Raw genomic sequence first — 17,796 nt, forward strand, 5'->3', positions numbered from 1 at the left:
AAGGGAGATGATGTTGTCTGATGAGGGGCTCAAGCACTCAAAGAAATGGAAACAAATCCTGATGGAATAAGGAACAAACATACTTAAAGATTAACATTTAAACGTCTTCAATGAAGGTAGTTATGTTTCCTGAATTACATCCTACATTGAGTTGGCTTCAGTACATTCCAGTGGTGCCCAAGAGAACAAATGTCATTAACTTCATAAAAGGTTGCTATCTTTAAACTACATGCAGTAATAATTAGCTCTGCAGTTCTGTGCTGGGGGTTCTAGAGCTGAGCACCAACATGTGGGTTTGGTGGCATGAGCCGGTGGAGGAGCCCACTGAGGAGCTCTGAGGCAGCATGTGCACATAAGGCATCTGGAGGTGGTCAGATTTCCTTGTTCTTGTGGTGTTTTAATTGGCTGTATACCATCCATGAGGACAGCTTGCCTAATGTGATAACTTAAATATAGTGGAGATTGCTTGCAGTGATAATAGATAAAAGTAATCTGCTTTACTAAGGGCCTAAAATGGGTACAGCATTTCCGTACGAGAGGCTAGTTTCAAAGTAATGAAGCTCATCTATCTACCACTGCAAACATCTCTTCTGTGTTGCTCAACTGCCAGTTGTAACAGGTGAATAATTCTTCTTTTCTTGGTGTTCAAAGCAAGGTAGTAAACAGGTAAACTCCCAGCTCAGATTTAAAGAAGGGTGAACCTCAATATTTATTTGTTTTACCTGTGACTGCACCACTGCTGTTGTGAATAGTAGACCTACCAAGTACGTGCCTGTCTGGTTTTTAGTTTTGTATTTCTAAATTACCACCAGATGCTTTAAAAATGACATAACCATGGGGTGAGTGTGATCCCATGCTGCAGGGTGTGAAGGCATTAGTCACTGTAGGCATGCTTGTAGTGGAAGACAGGATTCCTCCACCAGCCCACGTCACAACTGATGGCCCAACACGCCCAGGGTTTTGTTGTTTCTTGCCTCTATCACTGACTCCCTGCAAACTCCTTACAAAAAAGAAAATCACCATATCATGGTGGAAGACTTTCCAATCATTCTTTTTTTGCACACCAATTAATTTGATAGAGAAATTAAGAGCATGCTATCACCCAAAATTTTAATTGAATTGTTTTAAGTAGCAGTGCTGTGGGAGAGGATTTAAGATATGCAAAAGGGAAAGCTGTGTTAAAAAAAAAAAACCACACTTAATCAGCTATCTATCATTCCCATAACAAGTCCCATGTAACTCCATCATATTGCTATTTCAAGTGATTGAAAAAAGAGCTACTGAAGCACCCAGGAGAGAAGGCAGTTGCGAGATTGAGTACTTTTGGATTGCTGTCACAAACAATCTTGTGTTGAAATACTTGGCAGTACAAATGTCATAGATATAGCCCTAGTCACCTTGCTTTTCATTAGAAATGGAGACATTGAAATCTTCTCATGTTTCAATTTATGGTGCAGTGGGGTAACCTGGAGAACAATTTGGGACAAAAGGGAAGCCTTTTATAATAGGTCTTTTCCAACAAGGTACCAGAATTCAGAGCTATAAGACTGTTCTGCACAATTTTTCAGGGTTACTTACTGTTTTTAAACATGTATTCTGCTACTTTAAAAATAGCCCCCTTTTTAATGTTTTTTTTTTAATTAGTTTTCAATATATTTATTTTATTTATTACAGACTCTGTAATGTCAAAACCAATATGCTGTAATTACAAGTAGGCATTTATTGCTGCTGTTGCCACTGATACAAAATGACTGACATTCAGAATTGGGGGCTGTGGGAGGTTTAGGTGGAAGCAAGCCTGAAATATTTCTTCCTACAAGACAAGGCAACCTAACCTTTTTAATAGAGAGATGCTTGACACATCACGAAAAAGCCAAACCTTGTACTTGGGGCATTATTTCTGAACACTGACAACCAATCAGCTTAGCAGCATTAGGGAAAAACTTCCTTCTCCACCTGTTTTGGACATGTGAAAAAAGGCATTTCAGATGTGCATAGCTTCCATGTGCAATTAGCTGGAGGATTGGCTGCTTGTGATTTTTGAATCATTCAGGAAAGTAACACCTGCTTGGCTTCTAAAATTGTACCTTCATGATAGCACCACCTAGTAATTATTATTCTGAGTCATCGGCTAATGCTCATTACCACTTCATAATAGCAGTATAATTAAAAATTCGGTACCATATACCAGTAAGGATGAAGCTTGGAAGCTACAGACACAGCTTTAGAGAAGTTAGTTGCATTATATTATTCTACCACGTCTGTTGAATGGTTTCTGAATGATCCTCAATTATTCCTGTGCTAAGGTCACATTTTCATTTTTCCTGGTGTGTGTTGAATGTGGGTAAACATTGTGAGGGAAGCAATGTCAGAGCAGCAAAACTCGTCTATCCAAAAAGGGGGCTTTTGGTTTGGCCCTGGAAGAGGCTGGGGTCAGATCCTGATGGAAATGAGCCCCTGCATTTGTTGTTTTGAAGGTCAGAGGGGACCCATGGAAGCAGTTGACAATCCCTGTCTGACAGATGAGAGGCTGACTGGAAAAAAACAGGAAAAATCAAGTAGTCTGCAATGGTTAATTTTGAGTTGAAAAGGCACTTTGAATTCTTTCTTCAGTTCAGATGCAGGTGTACCCATAATGTTGGTTTGCCTTGGCTTTTCTGCGAAGGAAATTGACTGGGGAGTAGCCAGTGGTCTTTCCTCAAGGATTTATTTCATCAATGAGGTGTGGGAGTGCTTATAAAATCTGCCAAATTCCTAAGAACAGCTTGATCCAGTGGATTGGCATTCTCTGATCAAATCACCTCTAAGAAAAAGACCTAACATCTATGAGCTGACACAGACAATGCTTATTACCTCGTTATCATCCTCGCTTTACCTCCCCTCTACTAAATGAAATGGATTGGCTATAGGGTCTGTCTTTAAGTCTGGCTCTAAATAGGGTGTATATCTCCCATCTGAGCTCTTACCAATGTAATGACATTAGATTCAAGCAGGCAGTGTCAGAAACAGATACATTTTAGAAAGTCCTAGTGTTAAATGATGTAATTACATCTCACAATTTCAACATGGTGCTTTGATGCTGTGTGTGTTGGAGTGTCACATTTGCTCTCTCTCTCCACTTCCCTGGAGTGACTGTGCTAGCAGGTAAACAACTGTGACCCTAATGATCTTTTACGGTTACTGTCTTCCAAATAATATTCCGACACTATGAACTAAATTTTGGGTCTGCTTTCTGTGTGGTCTTGTTTGGTTACAGTAGCAGTGCTGCTGTTCAATTGAATTTATTGTACCTCATGATCCGCGTCATCATATCTTTGAACTTGACTTATGCTTTTGTTCAGGTCACGGGCAAATTGATGGAATGATGGATTTGTAGCAGCACTATCTTTTTTAACTAGGACTTCCTCATTCCTGGAAGATTTTTGCTTCAGGTTTTGTTTCTCATGAAGATGAGGAGAGCTGGTATACCAAGGATTGAACGATAATCATTGAGAATGATGAGCTATTTAATCTGCTTTGTTAACTTGTGTGACATCTCTTTTTAAATAGAACTGTTTAGTTATAAGAGCTTAGTTATAAGATGCTTAGTGTGCTCAAAGACATCATGTGCCTTCTTTAACTAAATTTGTCAGGTTGGGGACATTTTCTGGGTAGGATTATACGTCTGATTTTCCTAGAGCTATATTGACTATTTTCCTGATTCTCTATCTTTATTTTGTATGTTCTTCATTTTCTATGAACATTTAGGTACTCAAGATCAATGTCATAAATGGTCTGGTTTCCACAGTGAACTTATTTTCAGTCCCTAAATATTGCTAAAACACTTCATGTTTTGTTGTCAGAAACATTCTTATAATGTAGTATTTAACAAGACTTCAACCTCAGCAGCTTCTCGGCTCATACTTATGAACTTGTGGGAGCAAATGATTTGGGCTGACAGTTCAATGTTTTAACTTTAAAAAATGTATAATGTCTTCTGTGACTTTCTCAGAAAATGGTGCTTGCTGACTTCCAAAACTCCAGTGAATACTGCTGTGGCAGGTTGAGCGGGTGCCTGAGTCTCCATTTTGGTGTGCCTGAAAGCCTCAGGTTTTCCAGCAAAAGGCTGGTGAGTGGAAAGCCACTGCTAAAGCTGGGGCACCTGAGCCAGATACACCCAGCAGCCCATGCTGTGCTAATGGCAGCTTTAGGGACACATTTGCTTCTCCATTTTTCTGAAAGGTGTCTGATGAGGATATAACACTGATCTGTTCACAGTCAGATTTGCTTTCTATTGCTATTAGTACCTGCAATTCAGCTATAGTCTAATCATACAGATATGGCTTGCTTCAACTTAACTTAAGGTAATATTCTACAATATTAAGGGATATTTATGAGCTCTTTGAAATGAGCTCTTTGAAACTCTTTCCTCCTGCTCTTAGCATCACTTAGTCTTGTTGAATGCTTTCAATCTTGAAACAGATTTCACCTAGACATGAAGAAAGCTGAGTAGTTGTGCTAATTCAGTTGGCTCTGTGGTATTTTCCCCTTGCGTATTTACTTTGCTGTTCTGCTTCCCATTTTATTTGAATCTTAATGTTCTTGCACTGCTAATGAGAAATTGTTATATTTAATGATGTGTATTCTGGAGAGAAAATAACACAGTGGACTGTTATCTGAGGAAATTAGGTATACATCCATCTATCCATCCATCCATATTTTTAAAACAACTTAATTTTCCCAACAGAATCAGAAAGGTGATTCTTGCACAAAACACTTGTGGTCTGTTAACATGACACAGGATCTCCCTAACCCCCACATCCTTCTGCAGATATGTTCAGCTCTTTTCTGTTTTTGGGTTTTTTTAACCTGCTTGGCAACTTGGAGCTAAGACAAAGAAAGGAAAGAGAAAGACTTGCCAGAGCAGTGGGAAGAGAGGTTGCAGGCTGTGAAAGGAGTTTGTGGTTTGGGGAGGGAGGAGGAAGCTGGGAGGTGGCCGTGCTCTTCCCAGCCTGGAGGAAACTTGAGAGCTGCTGCTTGTGCTACCTCTGCTTATTTCTCTTCTCATGCAGAAAAAACAGCCCCAATTTCCTGATATGCTCAATCAAAATTTTGCTGCAACACTTTATTTCACTCCCTTGTTAAGTGACTTCAGTTTCTTACCAGAGCTATATTTGGGCCCTTCCCTAAAACAGCCAAAGGATTGGAGTATGTCCCTCTCTCTCCCACTTTGACCCCCAAGTCTTCCTGCATTTCAAATAGAAAGCACTCTGTGGCAACACACATATTTTTATCTTATAAGTAAGAGCTCTCTCAATTTGCAGTGTACTTCTTTAGTGAGAGAACTGGGGCAGAGTAGTTGTTTCTCCTCCTTGAATGCTGAACAGTCATTTTCTCTAACACCTTCCTGCCTGAACAAGTTGCTTCTCCACTGATGACAGTGCTCCTTTGAAGTAAACAGTAGTTTGCAAAGAAAAATCCTCATCAATACCATGAGGCTGAGGTGTGTGTGTGTGGATATATATATATATATATACACACAAATCCCATTATAGGAGAGAAAGTTATATAAGAAAAAAATACCATCTCAGCGGTCATAGCTTTGAGAGCTGTTGGCTATTATTACTGTTGTCCTTGCTTCACAGAGAAACTTCCTGCAATGAATTGTCCAGGATTTTGGACAGAGATCAAATGACTAACACTTATATTTTATTTTTAGTTTGGACTGGCATAGTTACCAGGAATATTTCCATATTGAAGCACTGCAAGATGTTTCTGCAAATTACTGCTCTGCCATATCCACACCAGTGCTATAGGCAGAACTAGGACACAGCTCGTCGTGTTCCAAGACCTTAACATATCCCAAGACCACACACCTCTCTGTGGTCTTGGGATATGTTAAGCTTTCCCCTAAGTGCCTTTCTACTGGTCATCCTAAGGAGGATGTCTTTTTCTTCTGTTGCTCTCAGTGCTTGCATGGCCAGAGACAACTGAAATAAGTTGATTTATTAATTTTCTTTAAAATATAAACTTTATAGTTTTGTCTATTTTTTTAACATCCATTCTGCCTTGGTTGCCATTTAACAATGTATGGTACGAGGATGGGCCCAGCTGATGCTGAAGCATACAGAGGCATATGTAGCAATTCCTTAAGCCATGTTTGCTGCTTAAACAGACTTAGTGTACAGCTACTCCTTCAGTCACAGCACTTGATACTTGTTAGAGCCTCTATTTAGAAGGATTGCAATTCTTTGCTTCTCTGCCTCATAAGGCTGTTTTTCTAATGAGATTGTTTTCTGAAAAGTAGAAGTGCCAAGTTCAAAACTAAGTGGTAGCCATCAATCACTGTACGTGGAAGAGATACCTGGAATCTAAAAGAGAAATCCAGCCTGCTGCATCTCTGTCCCTGAGAATAGTCTAGCAAGCCTCTGTTCTATTATCATGTGGGGAGGGATGGAATGTAAGAGAATAGTGCAGAAGGTAGTCTCAGCCCTGAGGAGTTGCAGCTGTACTAATCGCCAAGGATTAGGAACAGGCCTGCCCTTAACAGGCTACAGCTGTGTCCAATAAGAAGATGAGCGCTACAGAAGAGTGTGTTAGCTGGGTGAGGAGAGAGCTGGAGTTTGTTGGTTGTGCTGTGAAGAGCTATACATGGGAGCTTTGAAATAAGGTGACAACAATCGTGGTTGTACAATTTGTAAAAATTTTTTTCTACTGCTTCCTTCTTGTAGGAGAGTCTTGGTTTTTAGTCCAAGATCTACTGATCTATGGATCCCCATTACCTTCTATGAGAAAGCATCTTGTTTCTCCCTTCTCCTCACTCTTCCATATTGGATCCTTTGAGAGTTCAGCAGCTTTTCACCTTGGCCCTGGTGGACTCAGAATTAAAAACTCAGCTGTTCTGGATGCTTTTCAGAGTACACAGGAGTCCTGCAACAAGTGGCTCTGAAGCCACAGAGATGTTGAGCTGATCCTTTGGGACCAGTGATACAAGAATTGGTTAGTAAAAGATTCTGCTTTTGGAAGACATAGAGAAAGACTCAGAGAAGTACAATTTACTCCTGAGATGGGGGAAATGTAGCTGAGAGGCTGTAAAAGATGTTGAAGAAACAAATCATACTTCTGCTGAATACAGACAAGACTTTTGGAATCTAGATTAGCCAAACAGCCTGAGACTTGAGGTGTTTTGAGCATGTCCTCTCTAAGATACCTCAAAGGGATTTGATAATCAGAAAAAAATGCACATGCAGCCTCTGAAGATGCTGCCCTCTGTTCTCAAGATCAAAAGATTAAATAATCTCTCTGAAAAACATCCAGTGCCCACTTTGCATTTCAACATGTACCAGGTAAAAAAGGAGCCAGCACTACCAGTAGCTGGAAACTGGCCCCTGGCCCTGTGTGCCAGTGTGATGAAACCAATGCTTACCACCTTTGGGGCAGCACCTGCCTGTGTTTGCAGTGGTTTCTGTCTCACCACCCAGGGATGCACCTCCTGACATCCCCAGGGTGAAAGGCGCAGTTGACTGAACTGCTGTGCTGAGCAGCATGGTTGATTTGAATCCATTCTTTTTGCTTTTATATACTGCTAACAGAATCTTTCTCTGGATCCTTTACTGTTATATGTGGATGTTTTGAAGTTTCAAAAATGTATTGTTGTAACTCTGTGCCAGTGAGGGCCGCTAGTCTTACTTTGGAGACGTAGAAATGGAAGGTTGAACGACATGGTCCAGCCCTGGTTCCTCTGGGATCTTATGGGTCACAGCCCCAGATCATCACCATGCCTCAACCTTGGCTCCCAAGAGGGGCCATTTGATTTTTGGAGGGAAGAATAAACTGTGAAAGTGTCTGAGGGAGTTAACTGGGAGATGAGAAGAAGGGGATATGGTCATGTTTGTGTCACTGTGATGCTGTGCCAGCAACTGCCTCAGCTCCCTGCTGCGACTTGTCTGGGAGAGATGCCAGTGGGTGCCCAGCCCAGTGCTGACAGCAGCTACTCATCTTTCATGCTCTCCTGTCTATCCTCATGTGGAGTGTTATCCTCTGTACCGCTGGCGCTGGGCAGCTGCTCTCTGGCACACCCAAGGTAGTGGTTTGCTTCCAGGATTGTTGCGATGGCCAAAATCTGGCTTCCCCAGGGCATGCAGCCTAGGAAGGGTGTCGTGTCCATCCCCTCCTTTTTATATTCCATAGGAACAATGTGAACTGCAGTTTCAATTTTAGACTTAGAACTGGCAGCCTTTCTTATAGACTGGCCCTGGGTGGTAAAAGGTTGGTTGGTATTGTGTGATTCTGGCACCTGGGAAAAGGCCCTTCTGCATGATTTATCTGAAGAGCTTCTTGGAGGCCATTAGAAACTTCTGAATTTTTGAGAAGTAACAGTCTTTTAGGCTGGGAACTCATGTGGCTCATCTTTTGCAGGAAAAGATTGATGGTCTTCATGGTTTGGCTCTGTAATGGCCATTCATTCTCCTGAAGGAAATACAGAAGCAGACCATTCTTACTTTGTCTTAGAAGAAATGTCCTCAGACTTCTTTCTGAACCTGACCATATAAATCTCATCCTGTGATACAGTAAAGGCCCTGGGCTTCCTGAATGTCAACTGGAGTTATATTTTGTTTTCCAAAATAGCAAAAACTCTGGAATGTGTATACTTTGTAGTACTTTCTTCAAAATCACCTGCTGACTACATTAACACCAGCTTCTGGCAAAACATGGCTTGGTCTTACTTTTCATATGTTCAGGCCACCTTATTACTGCAGGGAGCCACCTGAGAAATGTGTTAATGGCCTTATGCCAACATGCTCAGCTCTGTAAAAACTACTGAGATGAACCTGCTCCAACTGCTGAAAGCCAGAAACAACTATCCTCTTGTCTACACCAGGAAAACTACAACTTGTTAATTTGCCATCGGCCAGCAGCTGCTCTTGGGCTGGCAATGGTGGAACTGGTAAATGGAGCTTAGGCATATTTAACACTATAATAAAACATAATTTTGAATTACAGAGCAGACTGGTAATGCTGCCTATTATCAAGGTTGTTTGACATTTCCCATTATAAGACTCTATTTTCAGCCACTTAGAAGTTTGCCAGTTTTTAAAAGCTTGCATTGAGATTTCTTTAACTTCGTGTCTGCCTTTTGCTGAATATTCTGTTATTATTGTTTTAAAAGAAAAAACAGCATTTAGCCAGAGCAACTTAGCTGTTTCTGAGAAAGAGGACTGAGAAAAATACCTTGTTAGTCCTGTTGAATTTAAGTGACCTTTTCTTTTAACAGCTCAGAGGCAGGATTTGTCAACAGAGGGGAGTTGCTGTCACAGATGCTTTTGCCTTTTCTCTGAATATTGACCAAAACAGGTTGACGTGCAAGTTCTGAAAACATTTCAGTTCACACCAGCCTGCAGCTCTTTAATTCATGGCAGCTAATTTGCCCATAGAGGTGATGCCTGCGGGCTGTGCAAGTCTGGTCTGCAGAGAGGGGAAACTGGTTCCTACCCCGCCCCAGGAGCCTGGCTCTGTGCACAGACACTGGGGACATGAGGTGCCCAAATCTCTATGGCTCTTGACTGAGCCTGTGCCACACAAAGGAGGGGGATGACAGATTTAAATGGGGGAGAATGCATTAGTGTTTGCAAGACAATTTTTGAGTGCTTTTGGGAGCTTTAAGGTGTGTATAAGTTATGTAGAGGTCCCTATAGGTAATAGAGGTGTATGCACCTATATGCTGTTCACAGTAGCAGTTAGCTTAATACATTCCTTGGAACTGTCATCTGTTAAGCTACAAAATGCAAGCCAAAAATCAAATTTATTGATAGTGCTTGTCAATAGTTTTTTGGGTTTTTTTCTGGATACAATGGCACATTATTTATCATAGAACACTACAGGCAATCAACAGTGAAATTACTTTTATTCACTGTAGGTTTCTCACCAGTAACATGTGGCTCTTTAGTTATTCTTTGGTATTCTATAAAGACACTGTTGAAGCTGGATGCTACTCATGCCTGCATGTTACTGCAGGTGCTGGTGAAATTTCAGTCCCTCCCTACAGCCCTCACTTCCAGTGTCTGAAGGGAAAAAAAAGGGAAAGCAAGGAAGTCTGTCTGCTTTTAACTATGCTGCCAGTCCTCTGCTTACAGTAGCAATGGCCTGGCCATCAAAATGGTCTTATTCATTCAGTTTTCTATTGGCCTACTTACATCGAAATTGTGGGAGCATCTCACAGCTTGTTTTGCAGAGCTCCTAAAATTGGCAGGCTCAGCATCTCTGGGTTGGCACACAAGCAGTAATCTTTATCTACTACATATCTACACCTGCAAGTGGTAGGGCAGCTGAAAGCCTACACCAAAGGGCTCAGAGAAGCATGAAATCAATTATACTACTTATTTTCAGGCAAACTGGATTATGGTGGGGTTCAACCATCCAAAGACATGAACTTTCATTTGGTGATGAGGCATGGCTGCAGGAAGACTGTACTTAAATTTAAAAATAAAATTTAATTAAAATTCATACCTTCATTATGCACTTCTCAGTGCATAATGATATCAGGCTAAGACACTTTAAACCTAAGGCAATTTTGTTTGTTTTCTTTTTTTTTTTTTTCCTGATTGTCTGTTTTGTAAAACCACTTTGAGGCTGAAGGTGGATGAGAATCCTTTAATGACCCATCAATAAAACCACTTAGCAGAGCTGAATAGCAACTGTGACAGGTGACCTTCCTTTTCTCACAAGTGCTCTATTAGTTCTCATCATCTTGCCCCTAGGTCACTTTTTGTGGCTTTTCAAGGCCGTTTGGTTTTTTTTCCTCTGAAATAAACTGTATTTCTTCTGTCTGGAGATGAGCCCATGACATTTGTTTGGGGGGTATGTCGCTCACAGGAGATGCCTTCAGAAGAATACCTTGTTTACCATAGCAGAAGTGCTCTTACTGAAGAGGAAGCTGAGGGAGGGGAGGAAGGGCAGTGGGGAGTGATGCTTTAAGTGTGTCAGATTCAAAGGACATGGGTCAATAAAATCCTCATCTGTTACTCAATTCTGCTCCATATTTAAAGCTGATGGTGTCACCTACTCCACCTTTTCTGAGCATGTTTTGATGCACAGGTGAAATAATCTGCCTCTCCTCTGGCTACCTCTGTGAAGCTCTGCCATTGCTTCAGTTTTTCTCCAAAGTCTATGAAGTCAGGAAATGACTGTTGGAGCTCTCATTTCTGTCCAGCCACAGTACTGTTCTGGTTTCCAGGTCTGTCTCCATGCAGGTGCTGCTTAGTTCTTCCCAAATCTCTGATATTTGGCATTAGAAGCAATTAAATCCTTTCTCCTATGGTATATTAGCTAAGTTTGTGACATTCAGTGGATTTACAGCTGCAAACAAGAGGCTTTTAAAAAAAGCCTGAATTAATATTGTTTTTATTCCTGTGACTTGTTCTGTGTAACTTGGATCTTTGCAACAATGCTGGTAGGCGGTAGTGATGAATAAATAATCAAATCTGTTAGTAAAATGTTGCATTTTGCTCTGATTTACTTGCAGATATTTGAAGTGGATATCAAATCGGGCAGAATTGATGTGGAAGGGGAGGGAGAGAGAGACAGCTTTTTATGGAGGTATCTGTTTCTTTAAAGTATACTGAGATGTTATACTGCAGTATTGTGATCAGAATAGTTTAAGACTGTCTATATTTCATGTTTTAATGGTAACTTTTTCTCATCCAGTTTAGCTTTAGACATGAAAATGCAATTTCTAAGGTTTTAACAGGTAAAACAAGAAACTTTGCAGGGAAAGAACTAGAAATGAAGTTTCTGGAGACATGTTTTCTTTTTCTAAATGCTGACAAATAACTCCTGCCAAATGCTACATAAAGGAGAAAAAGAAACATATGGCAGTTCAACAGGAATGAAAAGATGAGCTAATCCAGCATCCAACAAGTCTTTGGATGAGACTATAATAAAACCAACCAGCCTTTATCATGCTTGATAGCACCACTATAATTAGGAGTCTGTCACCAGCTTCATAATGAACTCTTAGCCCTATTTTCTGGGGCTTATAGTCTGGTAGTAAGAGTCACTTTGGATTGCAACTTGGCATACTAGACCCCTCTGTGCAGAAGGCACAGATCTAGCTTGCAGGTTTTAAATAAACTGACTGTTAAAAGTTGGGGGGTTGTGCCAGTGATGGGCGAGTTGTGCTTGTCATCTGCCCTGAGCGTTAAGGAGTCAGTGTCTAGGGTGGTTTGTTTGCCTGTAGCATGGAAAATACAAATATGCAGTTCAGAATCCTGTTGTGCTCTTACACTGCCTTGTAGGAATCAAGAATGTAAGGAATCAAGATTTTTATTTACTTTTTTTCCCTCCCTTGGTTTTATGATCCCTACATCTGCCCTAGCAGAAGCTGCTGCTGCAGGGCTGGGGACCAGCATTTGCTGTACTCTGCCTTAGAAATGTTCATGTAAGGAAACTCATTCTTTGCAAGTTAGGTTTTCAGTCCTAGGGAGAAGTTTGGCAGACAAGGCAAAAATGCAGCTTGCTTCTTTCTCTCTTCTTTCCCTCCATCCTTGGGGCTTAGTTAGCTGCTGGCAGAGGGACTGGCTGTGCCGGAGGTGTCTCAGTTGAATACAGACATGCAGTTAATTCTGAATAAATGGGTCTAAGCATAAGAAAGTGTCCAATTTTTTTCTGAACCCAGAATGATTGTATATCTAATCCCATGTACTAGAAGCTGAAAGGATCCCCCTTTAAATCTTCTATGTTATCCTCTCTTCCTTGCAATGCAGGAGTTTCTCAGTACCTCAGGATGTGTAATGTAGCTGTTTGAGAATGTTCACAGGAGACAGGGCTGAGCTCTCACAATAGCATCTCTTCTGCAGATCATGGGTCTAGTAATGAAAGGTCAAATACTTGTATGCTAAGGCTGTGGGTTCAGGTTACAGCTAGATGCCTAATGAGATTTTCAGAAACATTGAAGCTCCCCTGCAGCCTTGTCTGCCAGACTCTTAAAGAGTCTGGCTTAAAAGGAATAACTAGGCAACCTCAATAACTTGAGCAAAACCTGAGTAGGTCAGTCCTGTCCCAGTATGATTCAGCCTTCTGACTTGTATGTAAAAGCAAAGGTGAACTGAAGTGTATCCAGTTCACATTTAATATACAGTAAATGTTAACTTTCCCTCCCAAGCACTTTGGGAGAGTCTTTGATGTTCATTTGATGAAGGTGAATAGGGTGGGAGAGGATTGATATTCATGAGGTGCTGCAGTAGTCCTAAGTCTAGCAGCTCATGCAGCTGAGTGGGGCCTCTGAATCATTGTAGAAAAAAAAAAAAAAGACTTAAAACCCACACATATGAGTGCTGGAGACCAGGGAGTGGGGTGTGTCTCCTAACTCCTCTAACTCCCTGCTGTACTGCTTCTGCTTGTCAGAAAGAGACAGTCTGTGCTGCTTTTCTGACAAAGAGACCTCCCCAAAGCTCTACATTTATGAATTAGTAATTCATAAATTAGCAGCTGTAGGTTGGCAGTCTCTTCAGAGGGCTATGCCAGGTTTTGCTTTCTCAAATGAGAGGCTGACCCATAAAGGCTATGCCTGTAAACTCAAGAGTTGAGAAATCTTGTCCCTTGAAGAGACACCATGCTGTTGGGGGCCATCATGCCTTGTGTCTAGGGGAGCCCCATGGGAGCCAGGAAATGCTGCCTCTTGCAGATCCCTTGGCCCCGAGCCCTCGATCCTGCTGTGCCCCATTCAAACCCTGCTGGCACCCCTGCTGCTGACTTCTGACCTAGCTGGCCAGGGAGGACAATGGGAAGGAGAGTGGTAACATATGTGCCTCTATACACACACATTCTTGGCTTGCTCACCTCTATCTGCTGGCAGGCATGTGGGAGGAAGCAGCTGCTCACACTACTGGCTGCATTACACTCTTCACTGGGCCTGTGCTTGCAGCAGGAGCCACGAGGCACGGATGGGAACCAAGCTGTGACAGCCTTCTGCAGAAAGAAAGGAGAGATGGTGTGAAGAGCAAGGGAGACGAGGCAGGCAGGGACCTCTGCTTGGCTCTCAGAGGGCAGATGTGCAAAATCCTGGCTTGTGGCACGAGGAGGTAAGGGGGGGACCTTTACCACTGGGGTCCCTACTACTGGCTACTTGAGTGGACATTACAGGAAAGTATGGAGTATACTCCAGCATTCCTGTCAGAGAGGCATGTGTAACCTCCAAGAGGAGCACTGGCAACGAGGGAGATTCACTCAGCCATCTTCAAAAGCCATGAGCCATGTAGTGCACAGGAGCTGCTCCTGCTAACAACTTTGATTTGGGCACTGAAGATCGGCATCTGAAAGATTAGTGCATGAACATGGAGGACCTGGGTGGGGATGCTTTTGATCAGTAGGAAAAAAACCAGCTGAGATATTCAATCAAGAATACAAAGCTGATCACAGAAGGAAGCCACTGTACAATTTCATTGAAAAGAAGGCTTTTTAGAAATTCCATTAATTAGAATATTTTTCATCTCTTTGCTTCATCTTAATTTAGAGAGAAATGTGGAAGCACCTTCCAGTTTTTGTTTCACAGCAGAAGCTTGCATAACCCTTCAGTTGGCATTTTCAAATTACAGTATAAATTACAAAAGGAAAAGTTGCAGTTGATGTGGAAAACACAATCTGTGTCTGCAAAGTCTTCTGGTTTAAAATGCTCATTTATACTCTTCTCCAGAAACTGTGACAGCTCATCTTACTAGCAGGGCTTTTGTTTTTTTTTTTTTTTAATTTATGTTGTTTAACATTTTTTCTGAGAAAAAGCTCTAAAATAGAAGGCTCTTGTTCCCTTCCCTTCTTCTTCATCACAATTTCTATCTTTCCATGCATACATAATTCAGAAAAATATATGGATAAGCATATTTAATATTACCTTTCTTGGAACTTAAGAATTAATTACTCAATGCTTAGCAGTAGCTTCCTCTTCTGCTGCCAAGGCAATGGCTAATTTCAGAAAAGCCTGTGAAGAAAAAAGATCAACTCTCACCCAGCAAGGATAGACTCTGGATGTTTATCTTCACTGAAACATACCAGCTGTTCCTTTCTTCCAATCAGATAATTAGGTATTTGACTTCTTTTAACATTTGCTACCAAATACTACTTATAAAAAAGTCTTTGCCCTTTCTTTTCATATGACCCATGGAACAAATCCTTTGAGGAAGCTAATTTTTTCCTGTTGCATTAATAGTCAAACTGTCATATTTCAACAATCAAGCTATGAGGTTTCATTTTTGACACCCTTCTAGAGCAAGTAATTTTTTAAAATTACCTAAAATGCACTTTGGCATAACAGTTGAGCCATGGAGACTGAAGCTTTCCTTTGTTTTTCTTAAGCTTCTGAGTTCCATTTTGAAAGTTCTTGGGGTTTTGGCAGTTTCTGAGTATGACAAAACTATAGAGTGAAATAAAAAACAGACAAGAAGGAGGAAAGCAGCAATTGTCCCACCTCCGAGGAAGGTGGGTGGCACACCACTGACTCTCCCAGGGGGCAGATGTTTGGGGAGGTAATGCTGTGCTGTCATTCCTGACCCATGTCTGAGGACTAAATGCTGCCTATTCACTGTGAATTTTGCCTTGCCAGTAGATGCCTAAAAGTTTTATTATTTCCTCATGTTCCAAGTGCTCAGAGGGGAAACCTATTGCTTCTTCTGTTGCTATAACCTCCTAATAGTTAAGGAGCTTTAAATTCCCCATCCCTCTAGCACTTCCCCTGAGGCTTCAGAAAAGAGTCTCAGCTACTTGGTTCTCTCTTCAGACTTTTCCAGTCCTTCTGCCTCTCCCATTTCTCAGCTGTTCTTTATGGGTCTTCCAAAGAACAGTGATCTATATTTGGTGTGATTCTTGCCTGTCTTGTTAGTGCCATTGGTGAGCTTATCATGGAGGGGTTAAATTGTCAGCAATGAGTAATTTCATTCTGCTGGTTTTATATTGGAAGGAAGAGGAGACTGTTGCTTTCTGTCTTCAAGCTCAGGAAGTGGCCACTGAGATACATTAGTCCCCAGCTTATTTGAAAATACTGGTTTTGGCAAAACCAGAAATTCCACAGCTATTTTTAGTAGAATCCTTCATTTTCCAAAGTTGATGATTTTGGTTTTCCATTTGCCCTGGATAAGATTATTTTTCAAACCCATTATACATTTATAGTTAGAGTCATCCACTTAGAAACTGAAACCACAGAGTAGGGAAGCAGAGCCCTGCACACATTCATCATGCTGTGTGGACCAACCATTGTGATGGTGTGTGAGAAACAACCCTAAGAACTGCAGTATTCTCTCCCTAAAACTCTCCCAGTCTAAATCCTTCACAGAATTTACTGCTTTCTGCTCATCAAGTGTAAAGGCTGGGAATCATTTCTGGGAATGAATGGAATTATTTTTCAGGAAGAGTTTTGCTTTCAAAAAAGGGAGAAGGTTTTTACTTCTGCAGGAAAAAAGAGGAAGCGATGAGACCTCAGAACTGAGCAAAAATGGGCACATAAAAGCACTGTGGTTGTGGATTAAGTCAATACAGCGTGTGTGTTTTGGATTTGTGCACACATAGTAATAAAAGCCAGAAAAAGTCTTCATGGGATTTTACCAAGAAGTAATGTACATGCCAAATCCATTTATCATTTCTTTGGGTATGTGCCACTGTCCCTTATGACCCTCTCTGGGCTGGAAGCAGTGAACACTTTCTCCCCAAGTGCATGCACTTGTTCTGGTTTTAATCACTTCCTCACCACTCCACTACTTTTATGTTTTGTGTCACCAGCAATTTTTCCTCTTATAGGGGGCTAGGGGCATTGCTTTAAGAAATAGAACTATTTGGAGAGAGAACAGGATTGGTCTAGAAGCAGTTTGGGGAAATTTTGGGGGAAAGTTGTTTATGACAGTACTACTAGTATACAGGACTACTCAGCTTCTACTCCTTTTCCTAATTAATAAATTTTATTTTTTCTCGACCCTGTGCCTTCTCCACACTGCTTTCCCCCCACCACTCTTCCACAACCACTCATATATTTGTGGTCTACCTGAGGAAGCTGGTACAAGGTTAAGTTGTTCCACAGCCTCCTCATGCTGCTCTAGGGAACATGTCGTGCCTCAGTTGCTCTGTCAGAACACACAGTCAGTTCAGGTCTTTCCTGCACTTCATTGATTTTGCAGTTGTTCCCTTCCATTACTGCTTGAAGATACAACACATCTTGTGCTGCCAGCATTCCCTAGCTGATGGTGAGAGGTGCTCCCCTTTGTTCATGGAGGTGAATATCTAGTTTTGCTTTTATTCATCTCTCATCCTCCAGAGACACAAGAGTTGACATCAAGAGCTGTTGGGCAGATCTTCTGACAGGCCCTCTTCTGCCAACTCTGTCAGCTGGTCAGAATTACCAGGGATAGGTCTTCACATTCCTGGCTGGTTTTGGCAGATACAGGCAAGGGAGGGAGCATCATCCAAATGGCTCTGCTGGAAGCTCTGAAGGTTGGTAATATCCACAGGAGCCTGGATATTACTACTCTGCGCTCTGCTGAAGACAGTCACTGCTCCAGCTGGTGGAACTGAAGCTGGGGAGATGGTGTTGTCCCGATCCGACCCAGGGGGGGTGCAGATGACGGGGTTGATTTTTGGGTGCAAAATATCCAGAAAGGCACAGAGGATTTACGGCAACAAATCAGATACAGTTTTATTGAAAATCACAGCAGAATGGTGTTGGTGAAAAGGGGGAACCGAAGAGAAGAGGAAAAGGCAAGGAAAGAAAGGGAGGAAAGGGAAGGGATATGGGTCATAACTACCAAAACCGTGGTCTTGATCCTCGCGGTCCAGCCGTTGGAA

General features: G+C 41.6%; 1 protein-coding gene across 3 annotated transcripts in view; it reads left to right on the forward strand.

The window, feature by feature from the left end:
* Positions 1-17,796, forward strand: part of PLXNB2 (plexin B2) — a 251,506-nt gene that overhangs the window by 32,735 nt on the left and 200,975 nt on the right. Inside the window, exon 3 of one of the 3 annotated variants that reach the window (XM_031056904.1) lies at positions 11,501-11,574. The exons of the other annotated variants lie outside the window; for them this stretch is intronic. The gene's annotated coding sequence lies outside the window, so the exon portion shown is untranslated. The remainder of the gene's footprint in view (positions 1-11,500; positions 11,575-17,796) is intronic. 3 annotated transcript variants of the gene reach the window in all.

This window comes from Geospiza fortis, unplaced genomic scaffold (assembly GCF_000277835.1).
Source record: "Geospiza fortis unplaced genomic scaffold, GeoFor_1.0 scaffold195, whole genome shotgun sequence".
Classification (NCBI taxonomy): domain Eukaryota; kingdom Metazoa; phylum Chordata; class Aves; order Passeriformes; family Thraupidae; genus Geospiza; species Geospiza fortis.